The following is a 20906-nucleotide window of genomic DNA, read 5'->3' on the forward strand; positions in this document are numbered from 1 at the left end:
ACCTCCCAGAACCTCGATATGTTCACTAACCTAGAAGCTCCCAGACTCTGTCATTTAGGGATGTTTCTGGAGGCTTCATTACATGGGCATGATTGATTAAATCACTGGCCACTGGAGACTGAAAATCTCTAGCCCTTTCCTCCTCCTCAGAGGTCAGTGGGTAAACTGGAAAGTTCCAACCCTGATTAGAAATCACCTGGCTGGTTCCTCTGGCAACCAGCCCTCATCCTGAAGCTATCTAGGGACACACCCAGAGTCACCCCATTAGTATAAACTCAGGTAGGGTTGAAAGAGGCTCATAAGTAACAAAAGATGCTCCTATAAGGAAATTCCAAGGGTTTTAGGAGCTCTGTGCCAGAAACTGAGGGCAAAGATCAAATACATATGTATTTCTTATTATACCACTCATAGCATCACCCTGCATGAGAACAGTCTTACAGGAGGGTTAATTCTTATTCAGAATAGTTGCAATTTGAAACAGTGCCAAGCAGTCCACTTAGAAGGTCAAGCTCACCTTCAAGGCCCAAACAGAGCCAGCAGTCATTTAAGCCATGGATGTCCTGAGTTAATGACTTAGAGAAGTTACATCTTAAGGGACACCTTCTTTGACCACTCTGACCAGGCCCGTCACAAGGTGCTCCTTTAGTTCTCTCCTCCTTGTTTTCACAGCACTTATCACACACCTTTGTGTAATTGTTCAATTACGGTTAACTTCTCTCCCACTAAAGTATAAGCTCTAGGAGGTCTGGTCTACATGTTTCATGCTCATCATTTTATCCCCAGGGCTTAGCAGGCATTAAATATTAAATGAACATTAAAAGAATTAAAATTAGAACCTCCTTCCCCCCCTTGTTTGGCGCAAAGACCAGAACAACTTCCTATAATCACTGCATCATCTTATCTTCAAATCACCTAATTCCATATGACATGCAAAGGCTCCTGAATTCTTTAGGAGATAAAGTCTTTATTCCAGCCCTATCAGCAGAGAAAAGAGATTTAGCTTAGCCATGGCCTTAAGAACAATTTGAGGCAGCTCCGGGGATACCGAAGTTATAAGAGTAAGGTCAGGCTTCTAAAAGAACCCACAGAGAACTAAGAGGAATCAGATAGATCATCCACATTCCAAAGAAGGTGAGCAGTGGGGTTTCTGCACATTGGGTTGCTTTGGGCTTCGGAAATCAGAGGACTCTGCAGCTTCACTTGGTGTTAGCAAAGAAGAGAAACCATGTTCTCTCTGGAATTGTGATGGCTTCCCAGGAAACAAAAGCCATATTCCCTCTCTGGAAGTTTAACACATGACTTCTAAATCAGGGTGGGGCTTTGTCTGCTTCAGTGACAAATCCAGCTGCACAACATGCCTCATCTTTGGTCAGTGACCTAGGTTTCTCCTTTGTGCACAGCAAATGAATCTACGGTTATTTCTTAGCAAAAAACCTGAAGGTAGAAGGATTGCACCAAGATAGCTAATGGTGTCTTTTTTTTCTGTCTCCATTTGCTTCCCTGAACCCATACACAAGAAATAACATTTTTCTATTTACATTTGACAACATCCTGTGTTTCTGTTGTGGAAAGTCTTAGTCACTGTTAGTTGAACACAGATGGAAATGAAGAGGGCCCTTGTGTCATGGCCAGAGATTGGTACCGAGAGAATGTAGGAGGATTGTCACATCTTGCATCCACTACGTGTCCTCAACAATCATGACCTTGTTTCTGTTGGGTGCAAAGCGTCATCCCAGATTCTGAAGGGGATAGAAAGATGTCAAACTCAAACATGAACTTCAAAAGGTGATTATGCTTTAGTAAATAAATCATGAATATAAGAAAGATCAATCAAATGGATTACACAGTTGTGTTTTAAGGCAATACATGTCAAAGAAATAACAGTCATTGCACAGGAGTTATGAGTTGGACCAAGAAAAATGCATAGGATTTATATAAATGGGAGGTGAAGGGATAAGGGGTAGAAGAAGAGCAGGAAGCGTAATTCTATATTAGGGTATATATCAGATCACCTTGTAAAATAAAACATGAAGGGACTTCAAAATTAAAATATCAAGTAGAAAAAGTAGTTATGCTTAAAAAAATTAAGCTTTCGGATTAGCCAGTAAAATGATACAACTGGACAAAACAATTAGATTTTAAGGGAGCAGACTTTTCCTAAAAGTCTTAATTGATGTTTTCAAAAGAGAAATGGACTTGATTAGTTTTTCTGCACTAGATGGTACTTTATTACTTTGGTGGAAATTAGATGCTTTGGGATAAAAATATCAGTTTTAGAATGAATAGCCAAATATTTCGTACAATGTTACATAAGACATAAGAACAGTCATTTAAAACACACACACACAATGGTGCCAGATACACTAGTAACCATGTTAGATACACCCTGAGCAAACCATCAGCCTGAGTACACTGGGCCTTTCTTTTGGTAAAACCATCAGGCATTATGTCACTCACCATGCAATCAAACCTCTGTTTAAAATCAAGTTACAATGACTTTAATTACGGGCCAACATTTCATTTGCTTCACAACGGGTGCCTAATCAAATAGTTCTGTACACTTCAACAGAAGGTAACAGTCAAATTCAGCACCAAAAATTTTTGTTTGTTTTTGTTGTTTTTTTGTTTGTGTGCTTGGTTTTTTGTTTTTGTTTTTTTAGTTTTCTTTAAGCAGCTGATTTACCAGTTTAGGTATCAGAAACCTTATTTCTGTAAAAATTACTGCATGTACTAAATCTAAATCAAACCAAAGTTCGTCCATTAAAAAACAATATCCTTCTCTCATAAACACTTTAAATATTTCCCAGCAACAGGCTTGTGTGGACAAACCAGGAAGTGAAACCAAATATGATCACGTTGTGAAAACAGAGTAAAATGAAAGAATATATTTGGAATTAGCTGAAGCACTATTAAGATTTCATTTAAAAATTCATTCCCTTGGAAACATTAATTTAATTAAAGCGGTAATAAGAGGAATTGCAAAAGCAGAAGTCTTTATTTTGTCGTCTGGCAATTTCCCTCAATCTTCTATGCAAATGCCTTTTCCTGTAGGCAGGCTGGCTCATCTGAAATGCGAGCGCTCACCCGCCTGCCTGGTGAATGGAGAACAGGGTTAAACTATCATTTTCATGCTACTAAATCAGCCCTGCAACAAAACAATCACAGTCTTTAATGACTTACTTGGCAGAAATGTACCTTTTGCTTCTAAGGTAACAAGCAAATTCCATTTCTCCTAATTGTTTTGCTGGGATTACTGTCATTCCCTGTATTTTACTTTAAATTATAAACTCCTTAAAAACAAGAACCATATTTTACTGTTTGACTAGTTTGTTTTTTAACTGAGTATGAAGACTCTGTGACCCAGACATAGCAAGAGTTATAAGTATCTAATGATTATTCTTATTGTTCAAGGATAGTGTTCTCAAACAAGACTTATTACAGTTGATACCTCCCTTCTAAGCAGAATCATAAATCCCTGCACTCTACCACCACATCTCTCATTCCTAGAGGACTGCCTGTGGAAGCGGCAGCTAGAAGATACGTGTGCAAAAACAGAATAAATTCTCACTTACTTATCATTATTTTTTGTTCTTATTTTTAATTTTAAGCAGGATTTGAATAAGCTTAATATGAAAAATAATGCAATATTTGTATGGGCATCTCTTAGCAATCTAAACAAGGTAGTTCCTGCACTACCTATGACTTCAGCAAGAAAGCAGGTACTCCTTATCAGACACTGCACAAACACAATGCAAATACGAATATCAGTGCTACTCTGCAGACAAAGCCGACACACTACTGCTACACATGAGAATGAAATTTAAAGGAAAAAAAAAAACTACGACGTAAATAGTGACATCCATTAGCAGGTATATGCGCCTGTATAAACATGTGCGTGTGTTCATAGTAGTATGCAATTATGTGGGTAGTGAATTCAATAAACATTTGCGAGCCTACTCTATGCAAGAACTGTATTACGCCTAAGGAGATGAGGCAATTCTATTGCTATCCTGTAAACAGGTTGAAGGGACTGCCGAGGGGTCTAATGAGCTTGTGTGTGGACCCATAAAATGTCAGTATGGGGCCCATCGCCTAGTCAGTCTCCTTCTCTCTGGTCACCTCATTTTCCTCCTGTTACTCTCTTACTCCCTGTGCTTTCACTCTAGTGCCTGATACTGTATTCCTCCTGACAGGGGAGAACTTATCGAATATTTACCGTGGTGTGGGCTAAATAGGACAAGGAGGAAGGAGAGTCACCAAATGAGAACTCATTATCCTTTTGCACTTCACCTTATATTTACCCTTAAAACACTCAAAGTTGTGGAGATGGGAAATATACACAAAATGAATAGGGAACAGGGGATATATATATATAATCAAGGATTAAACAGGATAGTTGAAACAGCTACATCTGCATAATGCTTTAAAGTTTATGGAGTATTTTTTTCCCATAAGTCATTTAAATCACGCATTTGACTTTATAATAAGGATACCAGCTCAGAGAGAAAAAGAGAAGCTGCCTAATGCCTAAGCTGTTCACCAGACGTCTGGTGAACAAGAGCTTGATCCCATAACTGACACCAAATATCGTTGTTCTCACCGTCGGAAGCTGCCTCTCACAAAGGCCAACAGCTATAGTTGAGGGGATGGAGAAAGCAGCACAAGTGATGTGCATCTGAGCCTTTGAGGATATACAGGAGCTGGACCGGGAAGAGCCCCAGCTGGGGAAGGGCAAGAGCAGAGAGGTCTTAAGTGAGGAAGAGCAACGAAGCAGCAGGTCCCACGGAGGAGGGAATCTTCACAGCCAGAGGGAGATGACTTCACAGTAAGGGAGGCAGTACGGGCAGTCAGGACGTAAGATTTCACAACGAAGAGTGGAATGGCTTGACTTGACTCACAGAAAAGAACCGTTATAGGTTCTAAAACAGAATGCCAGCAATGTGTTAGGAAAATTAACCTAGTGGGGCACGGGAGATACACTGGGGCAGGAAAACGGAGGGGAGGCAGAATGGAGGCAAGAGAATCAGGTAGGATCCTACTGCAGTAATTCAATAACTGAGCAATAAATAATTCAGTCCTCCCCTGTGAGGACCCGAACAGGGGAGTGTTAGGGAAAATGACAGGAGTGAATTTAAGCAGCAGTAACAGAAAAAACCTGGCAAGTACTGGCTGATGGGAGAGATGAAGAAAGGAAACAGGAATAAAGTTAGGCAAAAGGCTTTATCATAAAGTGAGTTAATATTCCAATATTCATTGGAAGACCAATGAGCAATCTGGTGAATTTGCTCTTTCACTTTTTTTAAAAATTATTATTAAATTTATTTATTTAGTTTATTGGCTGTGCTGGGTCTTTTTTGCTGTGCGCAGGCTTTCTTTCAGTTGCAGTGAGTGGAGGGCTGCTCTCCGTTGTGGTGCACGGGCTCCTCATTGCCATGGCTGCTCTTGTTGCGGAGCACAGGCTCTAGGCGTGTGGGCTTCAGTAGTTGCAGCACATGGGCTCAATAGTTGTGGCTCACGGGCTCTAAAGCACAGGCTCAATAGCTGTGGCGCACGGGCTTAGTTGCTCCGCGGCATGTGGGATCTTCCTGGAGCGGGGATTGAATCCGTGTCCCCTGTATTGGCAGGCGGATTCTTAACCACTGCGCCACCACTGCATCACCTAGGAAGCCCTGCTCTTTCACTTTGAATCAAGGATAATTTACTAACATAATTAAGGTCTGATACTTTTATTAGGGGTTTGGCGAAGCTAAGTTTTTACCAAGTATTGCTCTTGGGAGTGAACCCCATGGAAAAGTTGAAGAAGATGAAGCGAAAAGGCCATTAAGGTTTAGATCATAAAGAGATTTGGGTACTGTGCTATAGAGTCCATGAAGGTTTTTATACAAGGAAGTGAAATGATCTGCTCAGTGTCAAATGTCAAATTTAGAAATTTAGTATTTGCTGCTTTTGCAGCAGCATAGAGGATTCGCGAGACAGGGGAAATGTACAATATAGGTTAAGAGACCAGATCAATAGTCAAAGGGATGAAACAAGAAAGAAGGCTTGAACTAAGATGTAACTAGCCATGAAGAGAAGGGGGGATAAAAGCAAATACTTTTAAGCACTTTTAAGTACCATCACTCTTCAGTACTTTCAAGCAGGTACTCTGTTAAATAGTTTATGGGCATGGATTCTAGGGTTACTCAGGACTGGTCGCAGATGAGCTATTAAGGAAAGCCAGGACTCAAAAACGTGGGACCATCCTGGTTTTGGCCACAGGGTCAGTGGTGAAAACTGGTCAGTGGAGAAGGGTGATGAGTGTGGTTTTTAAAACACTGAGTTTGCAGTACCTGTGGGTCATTTAGGTGGTGAGGTCCAGTAGGCAGTTGGAAATAAACTAGAGTCCTGGGGAGAGGAGAACATACGAATGAGTGAGTTAGACTGTTCATTTTTGCCACTGACCTTGGCCAATGCTGGATTTAAAGGCTTGCACTTGGTAATCTGGAAAAAATAAGTTATTTAAAATAAAGAACTAAATGTAGATTGAGTCCATCTCCTCTATAAAGGAATTCACTTAATACTTTCCTTTGTGAATATTTCTATTTAAAGATGAGACGATTTAATTTTTTATGAAGGCAATCAAGCTGACTAAAATATAAAGTCTGTATGTTATAAAACACACACACACACACACACACACACTTCTTTGTGTGGCTTCTACTTGTCTGCCCAACTGGAGGTAAACAGGACTGGGAGATTTTAAATAACTTCCAACCTCCCAGATGTAGGTACTCACTGCCTTCCTGATTATGAATGGCCAACTCTCTAACAAAATGTGTAGGGACATATTTTTCATTGTACTTCAGTGTAAAAAAAGCTGCTCTCTCCCACACTACTTAAACTTCATTTTGTGCTTTAAACCTACTAGTTGGTTGTAGAAATAGTGAATATATTTAGCTTATCAACAGAGTTAACAGAAACAGAAAGGAATTTCAGATGTGGTATGTTTTGTATTTTTATAAATATAAATCTTTCCTTTGCTAGATTTGATAGTATTGGGAAATGCATCCTTGGGGTATCCAGTTCTGAAGAACACTTCCTGTTTTGTTCTTCTCTGTATAATGTATCTCTGTTTAATGTACTATATAATTATTTTGTCTATTTTCTGTGTCTACTCACTAGGCAGTAAGCTCCGAGAGCACAGAGCTTTTATCTGAAAGGTTCAATGATGTATCCCCAGGTTTTAACTCAGATAGTAGGAGCTCAAAAAATAATTAGTAAGTGAATAAATCACACTCCTGTGATTACTATACTTCAAGAACTTGACATGTGTTTCTCCTTAGCAATCATGACGCAATCTCCATGTTCCATCTTCATCTTGAACCATGATTTCTATTTACATACTCCAAAGAAACTCTTTTACGACCTATATCATGGTGAGATCCTGCAGAGCATTGAAGATTATTGGTACATAGAAATGAACATGGGGAAAACTGTAGCCAAGTGTCAAAACCTCCCAGGTTCTCCAGGTGATTCTTCTGCCTAGCTCTGCTGTATAAGGAGGAGTTATGATTCTTCTACCCTCCTAGTCTGACTTCTGGTTTCTGATCTCAGTTCCTGTTTTCAGCATCTGTTTCAAGCTAGACTTGCTTTTGGTACTCTCACCCCAGGTTAACTGAGTTTGATATCTGTTATTTTCATTGCTTGACATTTTGATTTCTGTGCGTGTGTGTGTGTGTGTGTGTGTGTGTGTGTGTGGTTAAACCTAGAGAATGGTCACAGCCTGTATTTCTTACACAGACTAGAAACTCTCACATAACTTAAAATTATAAGATAGATATTATAGACTACTTTCCCCTCAAGGTTCTTATTGCCCTTCCCTGTCCCCCTTATAAAACCTAATAATTTCCTCACCGCTCTGTTTGATGGGATAATCACAATGACCACTTGCATTCCTTATTCTATATAAATTTTTTTCTGGTCAACTGCATTTGGTAAGTAGGAATTATTATACAGTCAAAGACAAGAAGAAAACTACTACCATTCTCCAGATGCATATTATGAATGAAATTAAAAAGGACTTCAAACTTAGGAAAAAAAGAGATGTATTTTAAGCTACAAATTTATGCTATAAATTATCCATTTGATGTCTAGATATATACTAGAAAAAATACTGTGCTTCTGTACTCTGTGTGAGATGTAGTCAGTGTACCATTTAGGCTATGTGTTTTAAATCATTGGATTAGGTCTAATTTAATTCATAGGCCAACAATTCCAAACACATCAATTTTATCAACAAGGCAATGTTTAGAAAGGCTCTCGTCATCTGCAGAGTAGACAATTCACTTGACAGCACTCCTTTGAGAAGTGACTCAAATTAGTTAGACTGAAAATAAATCTAGAGGGTATACAGCTGTCATACAACCCAAAGTAGTCCTCAGTAATAATGTGATTCATTTTTCCCTATCTGTACAACTGGTTCTGCAAACAGGATTGCAATCGAACAATGCATTTTCGCCCCACTATGACGAGAGAGCTTTTCAGTGTCCTAGGGAAGGAAGGCTCTGTTGGATTCCGTTATACTTACAGGTATGGTAAACTGGACATAGCGATTTCTTGATTTTATTTAACGAGAAACAGACATGTTTCTCAATGATCTATGTCAACCAGTTACAAATAAGGTCTTTAAAATTAAAGAATAATATTTTATCAATGTTAGCATCAATGTTTGAGGGACAGACAGGTACCAGACCGTCTCCTGGGTATAGGCAACTTAATTATATTGTAATATTCCTTAATTATTAACTTTTTATTATGGAAAATTTAAAACATACCCCAAAGTAGAGAGTAGTAGTAGTATAATAAAGCCCATGTGCCCATCACTGATACAACAATCATGATACCCGCTCTGACTGGATTATTGGAAACAAATTCTAGATATTGCATTTTATCTGGCTTATTTCAGTATGAATCTTCAAAAGGTAAAGAGTTTAAAAAAATATATAACCACAATATCATAGTCATACGCAGTAAGTAGTGTGCTGGTAGGTAACAACCAGTTCTCTGGCCCAGGGAAGAGGTGGGGCAGCGGGGGAGGGGAGAAGGGGGAAGGCCCCGATTTGCAGTCTTTGCCAATTTCCATGGGGTTGATAAGAAATGTGCAGTACACATACAGTACCTCCACTATGCAGGTACATTAGACATAAATAACCTTAAAAGCATAGATAACAGCAAATTATAGAAAAATAAATAGGAAGTGATAAGTTGTGGGTGTTGCTTTTAGTACTTCAGGTTCACATAATCTTTTAATGGCTGTGTTTAACAACTGGCTTGCAAAATTCCTGAAAACGACAGTCGGCTCTCAACTGTAGCACACCACTGAATAACAACCGAATAATTAATAATTCCTTAATATTACCAACTATCCAAATTTCTCTCTCTCCTCTTTTTCCTCAGCAATAGAGAAACATTTTAAGCAGGAAGGAAGAGGGAACTTTGCTTCAGAAAGCTACACCAGAGAGTTAGGCTTTCTAAACGGTTCGGTGCTGCTGTGTGTAACTCAGTCTGCTGTTAAAGGCCGCCTCCGGGAGGTTAAATTAGGTGCCATGATGCACACGTGCTTCCCTCTCACTAGGTGATCAGTAGTATTTTTATTTCGCTTTTACTGCCCATTCTCAGGCACACCAGACAGTTTAAAAAGGAGTAGAGGAGGAACTTGGCAGATGGGAAAATAAGTCCTTTCCAGGTAAACAACCATAAATTGATGGAGTGTTCTAAAAGAAAGATTCCGAAGATGTGACACCTTCTGTCACACCACCATTGAAACTCAGTTTGCAAAAGCCCTCTTTAAATGTGCCTTCTAGAGCTGGCATGTCAGATGTGGTGGGGCCTACGAACCGCCCCCGCCAAGTGGGGCTGCTGTCATCCTTGATGAGGATGCCAGGCTGCACGACGACTCTACCCTCAGCTCATAGCCAAGAGAAACTCAAGTCTAGTAAATGAACCAGTATCTACCAAGCACCCACCCAGACTCCAGAGTGTAGATTCATGAACTCCCTCCCACCACCTAATCTGTTCCCAAACCGCCTTTCCAACATCATTTCCCACCATGACTTTGAACAGATCCTTTATTCCAGATAGGCCAGCCTACTCACTGTCCAAAATTACATACCATTTTTATATTTTAAATTTGAAAAATTATGAAAAATCCCTAATATAAAAGCATAAATAATAGTATAGGGCTTCCCTGGTGGCACAGTGGTTAAGAATCTACCTGCCAATGCAGGGGACACGGGTTTGATCCCTGGTCCAGGAAGATCCCACGTGCCGTGGAGCAACTAAGCAACTAACCACAACTAATGAGACTGCGCTCTAGGGCCCACAAGCCACAACTATTGAGCCCATGTGCCACAACTACTGAAGCTGAGTGCCTAGAGCCCATGCTCTGCAATAAGAGAAGCCCGCATATCGTAAAGAAGAGCAGCCCCCGGCTCTCCGCAACTAGAGAAAGCCTGTGTGCAGCAATGAAGACCCAATGCAGCCAATACATACATACATACATAAATAAATAAATAAATAAATAATTTTTTTTTTAAAGTTAGTATAAGGAAGCCCCATGTACCCTTCACTCAGCTTCAACAATTATCAACTCATATCACACCATGCCCAGGATTATTTTGAAGCAAATCCTGGACATATCATTTCACCCACAATTATTTCAGTACTGCATACATGCTGTCCTGCATACCTCTGCTCGGATATTTCCCTTCCATTTCTTTCACCTTTCCAAAGTCCATCTCATGCTGCCAGGCTCAGCTTGGGTCTCACTTCCTACATTGTTTCCACTGAACTTGCCACTTAGTAACACATCTCCTTCTGCATCTCTCTTATTGCTGTCCTGTTGTTCCTTACCTTCTAAGCTGTACACTCACAATGTCATTAGCCTGGAAAGCAGAAAACTGCCCTCACTGTACAGAGAGTACAATGATAATGTTTAGTAGGGAGAGTACTAAAGAATAACAACCTGGTTTTAGAAAGTTTATTAAAATTTGGTACACCAATTTCACACAGCAAATTGACTCAATTACTTCTATGGCAAACATCTCACAGCACATAACAGGGTGTGCCCACAAAGTATGACAGGCCAGAAAGAACAGCAGCCATGGAGTTAAAAGAACTAGTTCTTGTCCTACTCCTTCTGTTTGTGTGTTATTTTGGGATATATTGAGTGACTTCTGGAAGTTCACCTATAAAATAGGAATTAGCTGTAGCCATTCTCTCTCTCTCCCTCACTGGATTGTCAGAGTCAAATGCGATTATATATGTAAAGATGGCCTTGTAATTATAAAGCATGCTGTTGATACACATCATTACCTGTAAATGTGGAAACAACTGGCCATCTGATTTGACAACAAGGAAAACTATTGCTATGGGAATGTGAAAGACTGTGCAGAGATCAGATGGGATTCAGAACCAACAAAGTTAACCCTAGAGGAATTCAAGAGCATACCTAGATTCTAGCTCAAAAACCACTGTCTCATAATTAAAAGACAAATTGAAGGACCCCTAAAAGAGACTGCAAAGGAAGTAAGATATATTGCCAGCTGTTTAAGAAAAATTCCTGTTACATCAATAAAATGAAAAGGCAAAATTCAACATCTGATGCCCTCCTTCAAATAAAATTGCAGAATTATCCAATAAAATGACTATAATTCTGAGTTTATTTTCTCCTAGGACATTTTCAAAGCCTTTGACTTCTCAACTTTTCCTTTTGCTTTGCCAAAGAACAATCATTACTATCAAACTGCAAACATTTATCATATTACACTAAACACTACTTAAATTACAATAGAATTGAGGTCTCTGCTTCCTCCAGCAGAAAAGAGGACAGACGGTTTTATCAAAAAAATACTGTTCTACAAAAGACACTGCAAGCAGTCATTGGAGTCCTGTGAGAGACAGGTTCAGCCTATCTAAACCATCCATTAGAATATTAATATTACAGGTTTTCTTGCAAGTAAATGAAACTTACAAGGGGTGAGGAAAAGGCTTAAATTTTATACAACTCTGGATAATCTAGGCCAATGTGGAAAAAAGGGTTTTTCAACTTTGGACATTAACACGGTTTAGCAATAGTTGGTAAAAACAACAGCTGCTAAGCTTGGTAAACCTAAATGAGATTATTAGGTCAAAAATCACAGAAATACACAGAGAACATTTCAAAACTCCCAGCACACTGACAACAGAGCACCAAAGTGAAATCTCATTAGGAAAGGAAATGTTTTTAAAAAGACCTTTTTTTAATAAGACTGCACCATGTGTAACATCTCTGAGGACTTCCCTAGAAAGGAAAAACACAGAATCAAGAGTGAACTACAGAAAAGTTTCCTTCCTCTATTCCCTTTCCCCTCTCATCATCCTCCACTGCACACACCAGGCAACTCTGCATCCTTACAACTCAGTCTCCATTCACACACTGATACAGAGACTGAAAAAAATCATCATTTTTTCAAAAATGAGATCATGTTGTTGGAGTAAACTTCCTTGTCTCGATTGCTTTCAGATAAGGAAACTACCAGTCACTGATTCAGTCACCTTCATGCACAACAGGAAAAGAAACAAAGGAGTTCCAAGGCTTCTTACAAATAAAAGTGAGAATTTTATACCACTTAGACTTAAGTGGCTTTGAGTATTGTTACCCATGCTGATCAATTATCATGACTTTCTAAAGTTAAAGTCTACATATCTCAAAATATGCATTAAAAATGTGAAGGACCATAATTTTTTTACTTGTTCATTTGCTGAATAATTCAAGGTTGAATTTCTGAGAATGTGAAAACTGAACAAATTTCAGGCTATAACAAAAACTTAGAGGTTTTTCCAATCTGGTCCTGGGACAGCTATAATTTCTTCCAATTTGTTTGTAGTGTTCCTGTACAATCAATACTATACAAAAGCCTAATTTTCCAGCATTAAGTAATTTGACTGTAAAGATAACCAGGGAAAAGTCCATTTAAGCCTAGTTAACTGAAACAACGAATTATAAATCATTAAAAGACAAATCAAGTGGAACCTGCCCTAACAGTTCTTCCTAGGTAGATAGGACAAAAGAAGCCCAGTATTTTTTGAGGCCCTTATTAGTAGCTGATGTGAGGCTGAAGCAGTCAAATTTGCTCAGTATATTCTAACACTCAGTCATGGAAGCTGATGCTCACCACAAGATAACCACGTTAAATATTTTACTAAGTCCTTTATATCAATTAACTTATTTACGCTCCCAACAACTCCATGAGGTTATCTCCCCTTTACAGATGAGCAACTGAAACAGAGTTATGGGATTTATCTATGCCTGCACAACCAGTTAACTCATAAGACTAGCAAGAATGTGAATAATCTTCAAAGAAACCTTTAAAGGGAATAAAAGGGAGCTCAGCTCAATAAAATGAACAGCGGACTAAACATGCATTCATTCATTCACTCACCCCTTCAGTCATGAGTGTAGTAGGAGAAGTCAGCAAAAAGACTAAAGAGAGTGAACTCTTATCCTGCCTAACATCTACCTTAACTGGAGCCAAGCTACACATCTTCAGAACCCCAGCTTAACTGTAAAATTAGAAATGATTCTACCTGGCCTACTTTCTACCTTCACATAGATAACATCAAATGCAATGGATACTCCCTTCGCCCAGGTGGCATCAGAGAACAATTCCCCATGAAGGAGAAAACTCCTAGCAAATACAAGCTCTGTTCTTCCCACAAAATCTACCCAGTGGGCCCACAGTTTTCAAGCCTTCTGGGAAATAAGGCGCTGTCCTGCATAGAGTGACGACCTGGTTTCCACAGACCTCTTCTGTGCAAAAAGAGTCATTGTTCTTCCCACAGAGCACACGCTACTTCTCCTACGTCTTCTCTTATTTCTAGTCAGAAGACGTGTTTAGGAGCTGTCTTAATCCATTTGGGCTGCTATCACAAACTCCCATAGACTGGACAGCTTAATCAACAAACATTTATTTCTTACAGTTCTAGAAGCTGAGAAGTCTGATATCAAGGTGCCAGAAGATTCAGTGTCTGGAGAGAGCTCACTTGATGGTTCACAGATGGACCTCTTCTCACTGTATCCACACGTGGTTGGAAGGGCAAGGGAGCTCTCAGAGTCTCTTTCATAAGGGCACTAATCCCATTCTTGAAGGCTCTACCCCCATGACTTAATTACCTCCCAAATGCACAACCCCCCAATACCATCACCTTTTAACATATGAATTTTGTGGGGGACATATTCAGTCTATAGCAAAGCCATGATTTTTAAAGTTGTGCTAATATAATGTATATTCACTGGTAACCTGATATTTGAGGATTTGGGGGACCCCACAAATAATCAGAAGGAACTTAATCCCTTCCTTCTATGAAAAACAACTGAGTTAGAACTTATAATAAAACTTCAGTAAGCATAGCTGGGCTTACGTAACCACCACGGGTGCTTGTGATGAAATGAGAATATGTACTCATATGATCTCGTCCTCAAGTTTTTCTCATATGAGCCTCCTCTGCTCCATCCCCACTGCCCTACTTGGTCTCCCAATATGATGTCTCACACCTCCAACACATCCTCCACAGAGCTGCCAGCATCACTTCCCAGAACAAAGCTGATGTTACCTTCTGCTTCAAAACCTTCCTTGTGGCCCCTGGGCTCCTCCCGATGAAGCTGAGTGCTGCTTATGGGGTTAAAAATGCATCTCTAAGGCCACCCCAGGAAGAAGCTTAGCCAGAATCAGCACTGGGAGTCCCAACTCCCACTCTAGTCTCCCGTGCTCTTGTTCTTCCTCTCATGACACAAAGGGGAACAGCTGACTTTGGCAGGGAGGGCTATACTGGATATATACTTAAAAAAACTCAAAGTGTGAGGTTGATTCCAAGCAAATTTTCACATCAGTGTAAGAGCCATTATAGCAGATAAAACTGGCAAAATACTATTTCATCAGGTAAAAAGAAAGGAGCCACATGGCCAAAGAAACAAGAACTGAGAGCCAAAAAGAACCTCAGGCCCTCATGCTGCAATGCAACAGACACATAAGACGTTCACCTTCTTTAGCTCCAAAAATTTGATTCATGTCCCATGACTTTACATACTAAAACACTGTGCTACATTATTTTCCCTGTACATAAAACATAAACACAAAATATAAGTGATGCAAAACTTAAAACATAATATTCAATTTAAAAATAATTGTCTGGAAATTGGAACTGGTTAACTGGAATATTTTATTTAATCTTTGGGTCTTTCATTATGGGTGTCTAAGAATCTGATACATGAAGATGTAATATATGAAAGAATGAACATGCATGTGGGAAGGTTTTAAAAACCACCTATGGGCACCTTCTCCCAGATCTTATGAAAACATTAATTTCCATAATATAGAAAGGATATTTAGTTGTAATTCTAAAACAAGCGCAAAATAAGCACACATTAGTTTAACCACTTATGTTTAAAAATTCAATGGACGGGAGCAAATACTGCAAGCTATCGGTAATCAAGATAGATTTTTATTTAATTTTTTGAAAAAGTCTGATACTGGCTAAATACGTTGAAGGGAGGAAAACCTAAGCTGGCAGATCTCCTCTACTGAAAGGTTAAGTTGAACAATACTAACTCAAGAAATAGCATTAATAGTGGTAAACCTTAAAACCAGCCCAAGATTCCTCCCATGTAACACGCTTCAGTAGATTTGTCTTTTGCAGTGGAGTGACTCTGTGACATTAATTTCTGTACTACAGCCCCTCCACTGGCTCCTAATGCTCTTTGCTCACCTTCATGATTATGGGTAAAGAAAGGGCTGGTGAAATGTGGAACAATGGGAAAAGTAGGGCCCGAATCAGCTCACAACCCCAGTGGCCCCTCCCAGTTGGGTTGGTCCAGTTCTACCACCAATAAAGAACAAGCCATGCCTGAAAAAACCTAGATCCCTTTTTAGCATTGTGAACCATGTAGGAGATGCTTATTACATCTGCTTTGTTCTCTATTTCTATGGTGCCCATCACCATAGTAACAAGGCACACAGATGGAAAAGTAGGCTAGAAATACCCAGAAATGGGGGGTGGGGATGGGGAATATGGAAGAAAGGGCCTTTCACTGGTTAAGAGAGAAAAGGCTAGAATCCTTCTATCAACTTAACACTAAGCGGCACGTCTAATGGAAAAAGTAGGTTTCCTTTGCAACAATAGAAAGCAGCCTAAAAATTCAATAAATATCAGTGTTTGTAGGAGTTAGAGTTGCTAAGTTTTGGAGGTTTTAAAGCTAGATGTATTTTATTAGAAAATCTTGTACGCAAATTGAAATCTTTATACAGCATCCAATTTTGGAAATTACATACTTGTTCTGCAGTGTGGAGGATTACTACTTAAAATTTTTGGTTACTTTGTAGTACTAAAAGTTGAGACATCTGTTAAGGAAGTGTGGCTGGGAAGATAAGTTGATGCAATGAATATTTTCCTGAAAGTGACAAGTTTATCTTCCAAGTTTTTGTATAAAATGTCCCAAGAGGAAATCACTGGGTGGAGTGGTGAGGATGACTGTTGTTTCACCCTAGGGAGTCGCTGTCCCTGTCAAACTGGGACAAAGTCTTTCCCACCTCCAGCCCCTCTGCTGTCTGTACAGAGATCTTCAAAGGCACTATTAGTCCCTATCAACTCTGTAAGAAAATCTTCCCACTCCAAGATCTCCATTTTGGTTTCTGTTTGTTTTTTTGTTTGTTTGTTTTTTCCTTTTCTGCTGCCAGCCTGAGTCCCCCTTGCTTATAATTTTCTAGGACATTTGGAATACTTGGGATATTATTTATGTTGTTACTGGTCAGGAAATAGGAAAAGGAGCCACAAGCCACATAACCTACTTGGGGAGGTTTTCTACATAAATAAAAATGGTGTATACATTAAAAAAAAGCAGAAGATGCTTTAGAGACTAAATTGAGAGAGTTTAACACTCTAGCAACGTACAGAGTTTAGCAGAAAAAGCAAAGTACAACTTTATGGGCATCTTAGGTCCTTGACTTTGCTGCTAACTACCTGTGACATTGGATGATTTTTACTTTGCCTTTTTCAACCTTAAAGTCTTACCAGTAAAAAGAAAAACTGAGATGGAACAGGAATATGAACTTGAGGTGTTCTAGGAGAAGTTCAAGGCATGTTAAAATGTTATGCAAATGTGTGTATTATTCTGGGAAAGACTCTCAAGGATACCTATGATATAAAAAAAGTTAAAAATTCATAAGACACTCTCCAAGATCTCTTCCACACAACTCTAGAATACCATGACTTGAATCAACTTACCCAAATAAACTCACGGCTTTGAGCTCAGACTCAGGTGACCGTAATACTCAGGGCTTCTCAAAAGTTCTCACCCAAGGGATGCTGTCCCTGACCATCCTATGTAACCAACCACTACGACCCACTAACCACTCTCTAGCCCTGTACCCTGCGTCACTGTTCCTCAGAGCACTCAGTACATGATATTATATGTTGGATTTGTTTACTGTCTATCTTCCCTCCTCTAGGATGTACGCTCCACACACAAAGGGTTTTTTCTATTTTCTTCACTGCTGGATTTATTCCCAGTGCCTGGCATGATGCCTGGCAAATATTAACTGCTCAAAAAATATTGAATAAATTTTTCTTAATCCACGAAATGAAGCATGGCAGACCCCCAAATTCAAATACATTATTTTTCTTTTTAAAAAATCTGGGGGCCTGTTAAGAGCAATGTACTCTACCAAGCATTTTGTGAGCATATCTGTCTTACTTAATCTTCATATAATCACATCAAGTTTTTCATTCTTTAAAGTCTTCAATAAAATAACACGTCTGGGAAAAGGAGGCAGGCAATAGAATGTAAAAAAGTTGCTTCATCAGGTACCAAATCTACAGCTAATTTGTGGAGTCTGTGGAGAGAAGCCACAATCCCCTTACAAACTCAGTTTCCACATTTGTATCATGGGGATAATACTTGCCCCATCTCCCATAGGTCATCAGGAGAATAAAGGTGAGTATGAATGCTTTAGCATGTTAGAAGCAATGTACAAATGTATAACATAGTAAGTAATGTGGTGGGAGTTCCTGTAAAGTGTTTCAGGAGAAATTTGCTACAAGCTGTTGGGAGAAGGCAAGAGCACAGGGGACATCTGTACAGTGTACTTACATACAGGGTGCCAAGAGCACCCAGGATACAGGAGGACCCCAGTAAAGACTTCCTAATCAATGAGATGATGGCCAGGCTCAACTCCCCTCCCTTCAGAATGCATTACTCTGTAAAGAAAAAAATGTCCCAAACACAGCCTGGGACCAAACATTTTTGCATGTAATTCACAACCTCCTCCTGGAAAGAAATTAGCATTCCTGATAAAACACTGCAGAAAAATTTGTTTCAATGGGAGTAAGACTTGCTCTTAGAAATCAGTCACCCACTGACCTACGTGACTATCAGTCAAACATCTGGCCATCCTTACCATCAATCTATTTGTATCTAACGATGGGTATAAAAATTTATGTATTATTTCTAAATATTCTAGGAGAGTTTGAGCATACGTTCTCAAAATGGATTTGATCACTTTCGTATCAAATTAGCTTCCATCAAGTCTTTTTAAAAGAGTGAGTGATATGCTCTAACCATGTTCTTTCCCTATTGAATGTTCTTGTCCACCAAGAAGAGACCTTAAAATTGGCCTATTAGGGGCCTTTCCCCTTAGAGCTGATAACTAACTTAACTGAAAAGTTTTCTTTTAGCACCCAAACTAGTTATCTTCATAGTGGGGTAGGGGGTTTGGGGGTCTTTCTGTTTTTGAAAGGAAGGGTACGCTGGTAGAATCTACTTCCAGATCACCAATTAACCCTTGTCTGAAAGTATCTGCTTCAGACCACCTGATGTCTAGCTGGTTCCTTCTGGCCATCTCCCATTTTCCCTTTTCGCAGTCATCCTCTCCCCACACTCCACAAGAAAGGTAAACATCTCACTTCTCAGGAGTCTGCTTATGGTGTGTTGCCTTGGGGAGTAAAAATCTCCAGGGCCCCAAGCGCAGGGTCATTTGAAATACCTGTAGGGTTATGGATGTTTAAGAAAGTGAATGACTTTCAAGACTGAGAAATCCTTTTGGGAGTCAGGGGAAAGTATCCATTTCTTTGCTTCAAACAATACTAGAGGGAAACCCAATCAAGTTGTTAGACAATAGAACATGGAAAATCATTTTTGTGATCAATCACCAGGTAATTTTTGGCATAGACCTCATCTACCTCAGGAGTTTAAAAAACAGAGTGGAATTATACTGCCTTCATTCCCATACACTTATTTATGTGGTAATGTGTCTTGAGCATTTACATTTGAAAAGAAACACTTGCCTTGATTATGAAGCCTATCTTATTTTAGCAATAAGTAGTATTTACTTACGCATAAACAAACTATTTTTAAGCCCCAGGCCTCTCATTGAGAAGTTATTTTCCATAAAATTTTAACCTATGCTTAATGATTATCCATCAAAATTCTAATATACTTGTTCTGGTCAATTGTATATTAGTTAAAATCATAAAAATTCAATCCAAATGAAATTTTATTTAACATTTAGAGCTTTTTTGTCACAAGAACTTAAAAAAATAGTGTGTGTATATGTGTGTCACAAGAATATGATAAGGTAATCAATGAAAGATTTTCAAACATAAGAATGTTCCATGGGGATTAAGTTTTACAGGAGAAGAATGAAATGAGTTCCACAAGGGAAACAACTATGTAAAATTCCCAGCTTTTCTAGACAAGCTTGTTTATGTGTTTTTTTAAATGGATGACACGGTAGATATGATATCACTTTGGTATTTAATTTAGCTTCCTTTGGGCACATTAAAAAGAGGTTTTTTTTTTAAATCAATATTTATAATACCAGAAGTACCATCTTTTACAACTATAAAAAATTTTAGATACTAACTTTTAAAATGTATGAGGAAAGGACACAGTGTTTCAAACCCTTTTAGGGGGTACTAAATAAAAAACATTCAGATACTTTGTTCTAAACTGCCTGTTAGCCAAGAACTTGTGCTGACCATCTAAAATTTTGACTTCTAACAGAAAGATAAAGCCAAAGTTATTTCAGAAAAGTCCGAAAGCTGACTCAAGCATCCCCTGCAAAAGGCCAAATCCAGAATTCTGAACACAGTAAATGTTCAGCAAACACTAGCTCACTGACAAAATATTTTGGTCATTTAACTATCCATTAACGGCATACACACAATAACTCTTCTTCCTATTTCTAACCTTCAAGGAGATCATTCATATTTTCAAATACCAGTCAAAAGTATGTTATTGAAACAAAGTCCTGAACTAGATAATAAGCATACTGAATTTTATTGCCTAATTCTTTCCCAGATATCAATTTACATGCCATGTATAATGCCTGACTCAGGAAGCTCACTCGGGAGATGAACAAAATCATTATCATGAAGGAGCTCCTAGGAGAAGGCAGAGATATTCCCTGGCATAGGTATTATAATAGATGTACAAGGCTCAGAAGCAACACAGAGAAGGGATTCAGGAGCTCTTGGAAGTGGTAGGCCAGAGGGAAGGGTCTGGAATGGTCTTTCAGAATAAGTATGCTTGAACTGACTCCTGAAAGATGGGGAGGTGTTTGACAAGGGGACATGAACACCACACACAGAGAAAAGGAAAAAAAGCCATGGAGTGAAGCCATCTGGCTACCTCGCACCTTCCTCCCTGCACTGCAAATGTTTAGGATGGCTCATGCATGGGGGTGTGATTGTGCTCACTGTGTCCACAGGCACACGCACTGGTGCTTTAGAAATGACAGCCGGGGGCTAGAGGTGAAGCTGGAGAGTTGTAGAAGCAGATGGAGGAAGACTATTACATGGGTCTCCAAGGCATGTGGACTTGATCCTTTGGCAAA

General features: G+C 39.2%; 1 protein-coding gene across 13 annotated transcripts in view; it reads right to left on the reverse strand.

Moving 5' to 3' along the window:
* LRRC8B (leucine rich repeat containing 8 VRAC subunit B) overlaps positions 1–20906 on the reverse strand; it is a 66458-nt gene that overhangs the window by 37821 nt on the left and 7731 nt on the right. For 5 of the 13 annotated variants that reach the window (XM_057713638.1, XM_057713656.1, XM_057713628.1 and 2 more), the window contains exon 2: positions 1539–1739. The exons of 7 other annotated variants lie outside the window; for them this stretch is intronic. The gene's annotated coding sequence lies outside the window, so the exon portion shown is untranslated. Of the gene's footprint in view, positions 1–1538; positions 1740–6441; positions 6456–20906 lie in introns of those variants that run through there. One more of the 13 variants, XM_057713602.1, reaches the window with a different exon arrangement.

The sequence above is a fragment of the Hippopotamus amphibius genome, chromosome 1 (assembly GCF_030028045.1).
Source record: "Hippopotamus amphibius kiboko isolate mHipAmp2 chromosome 1, mHipAmp2.hap2, whole genome shotgun sequence".
Lineage (NCBI taxonomy): Eukaryota > Metazoa > Chordata > Mammalia > Artiodactyla > Hippopotamidae > Hippopotamus > Hippopotamus amphibius.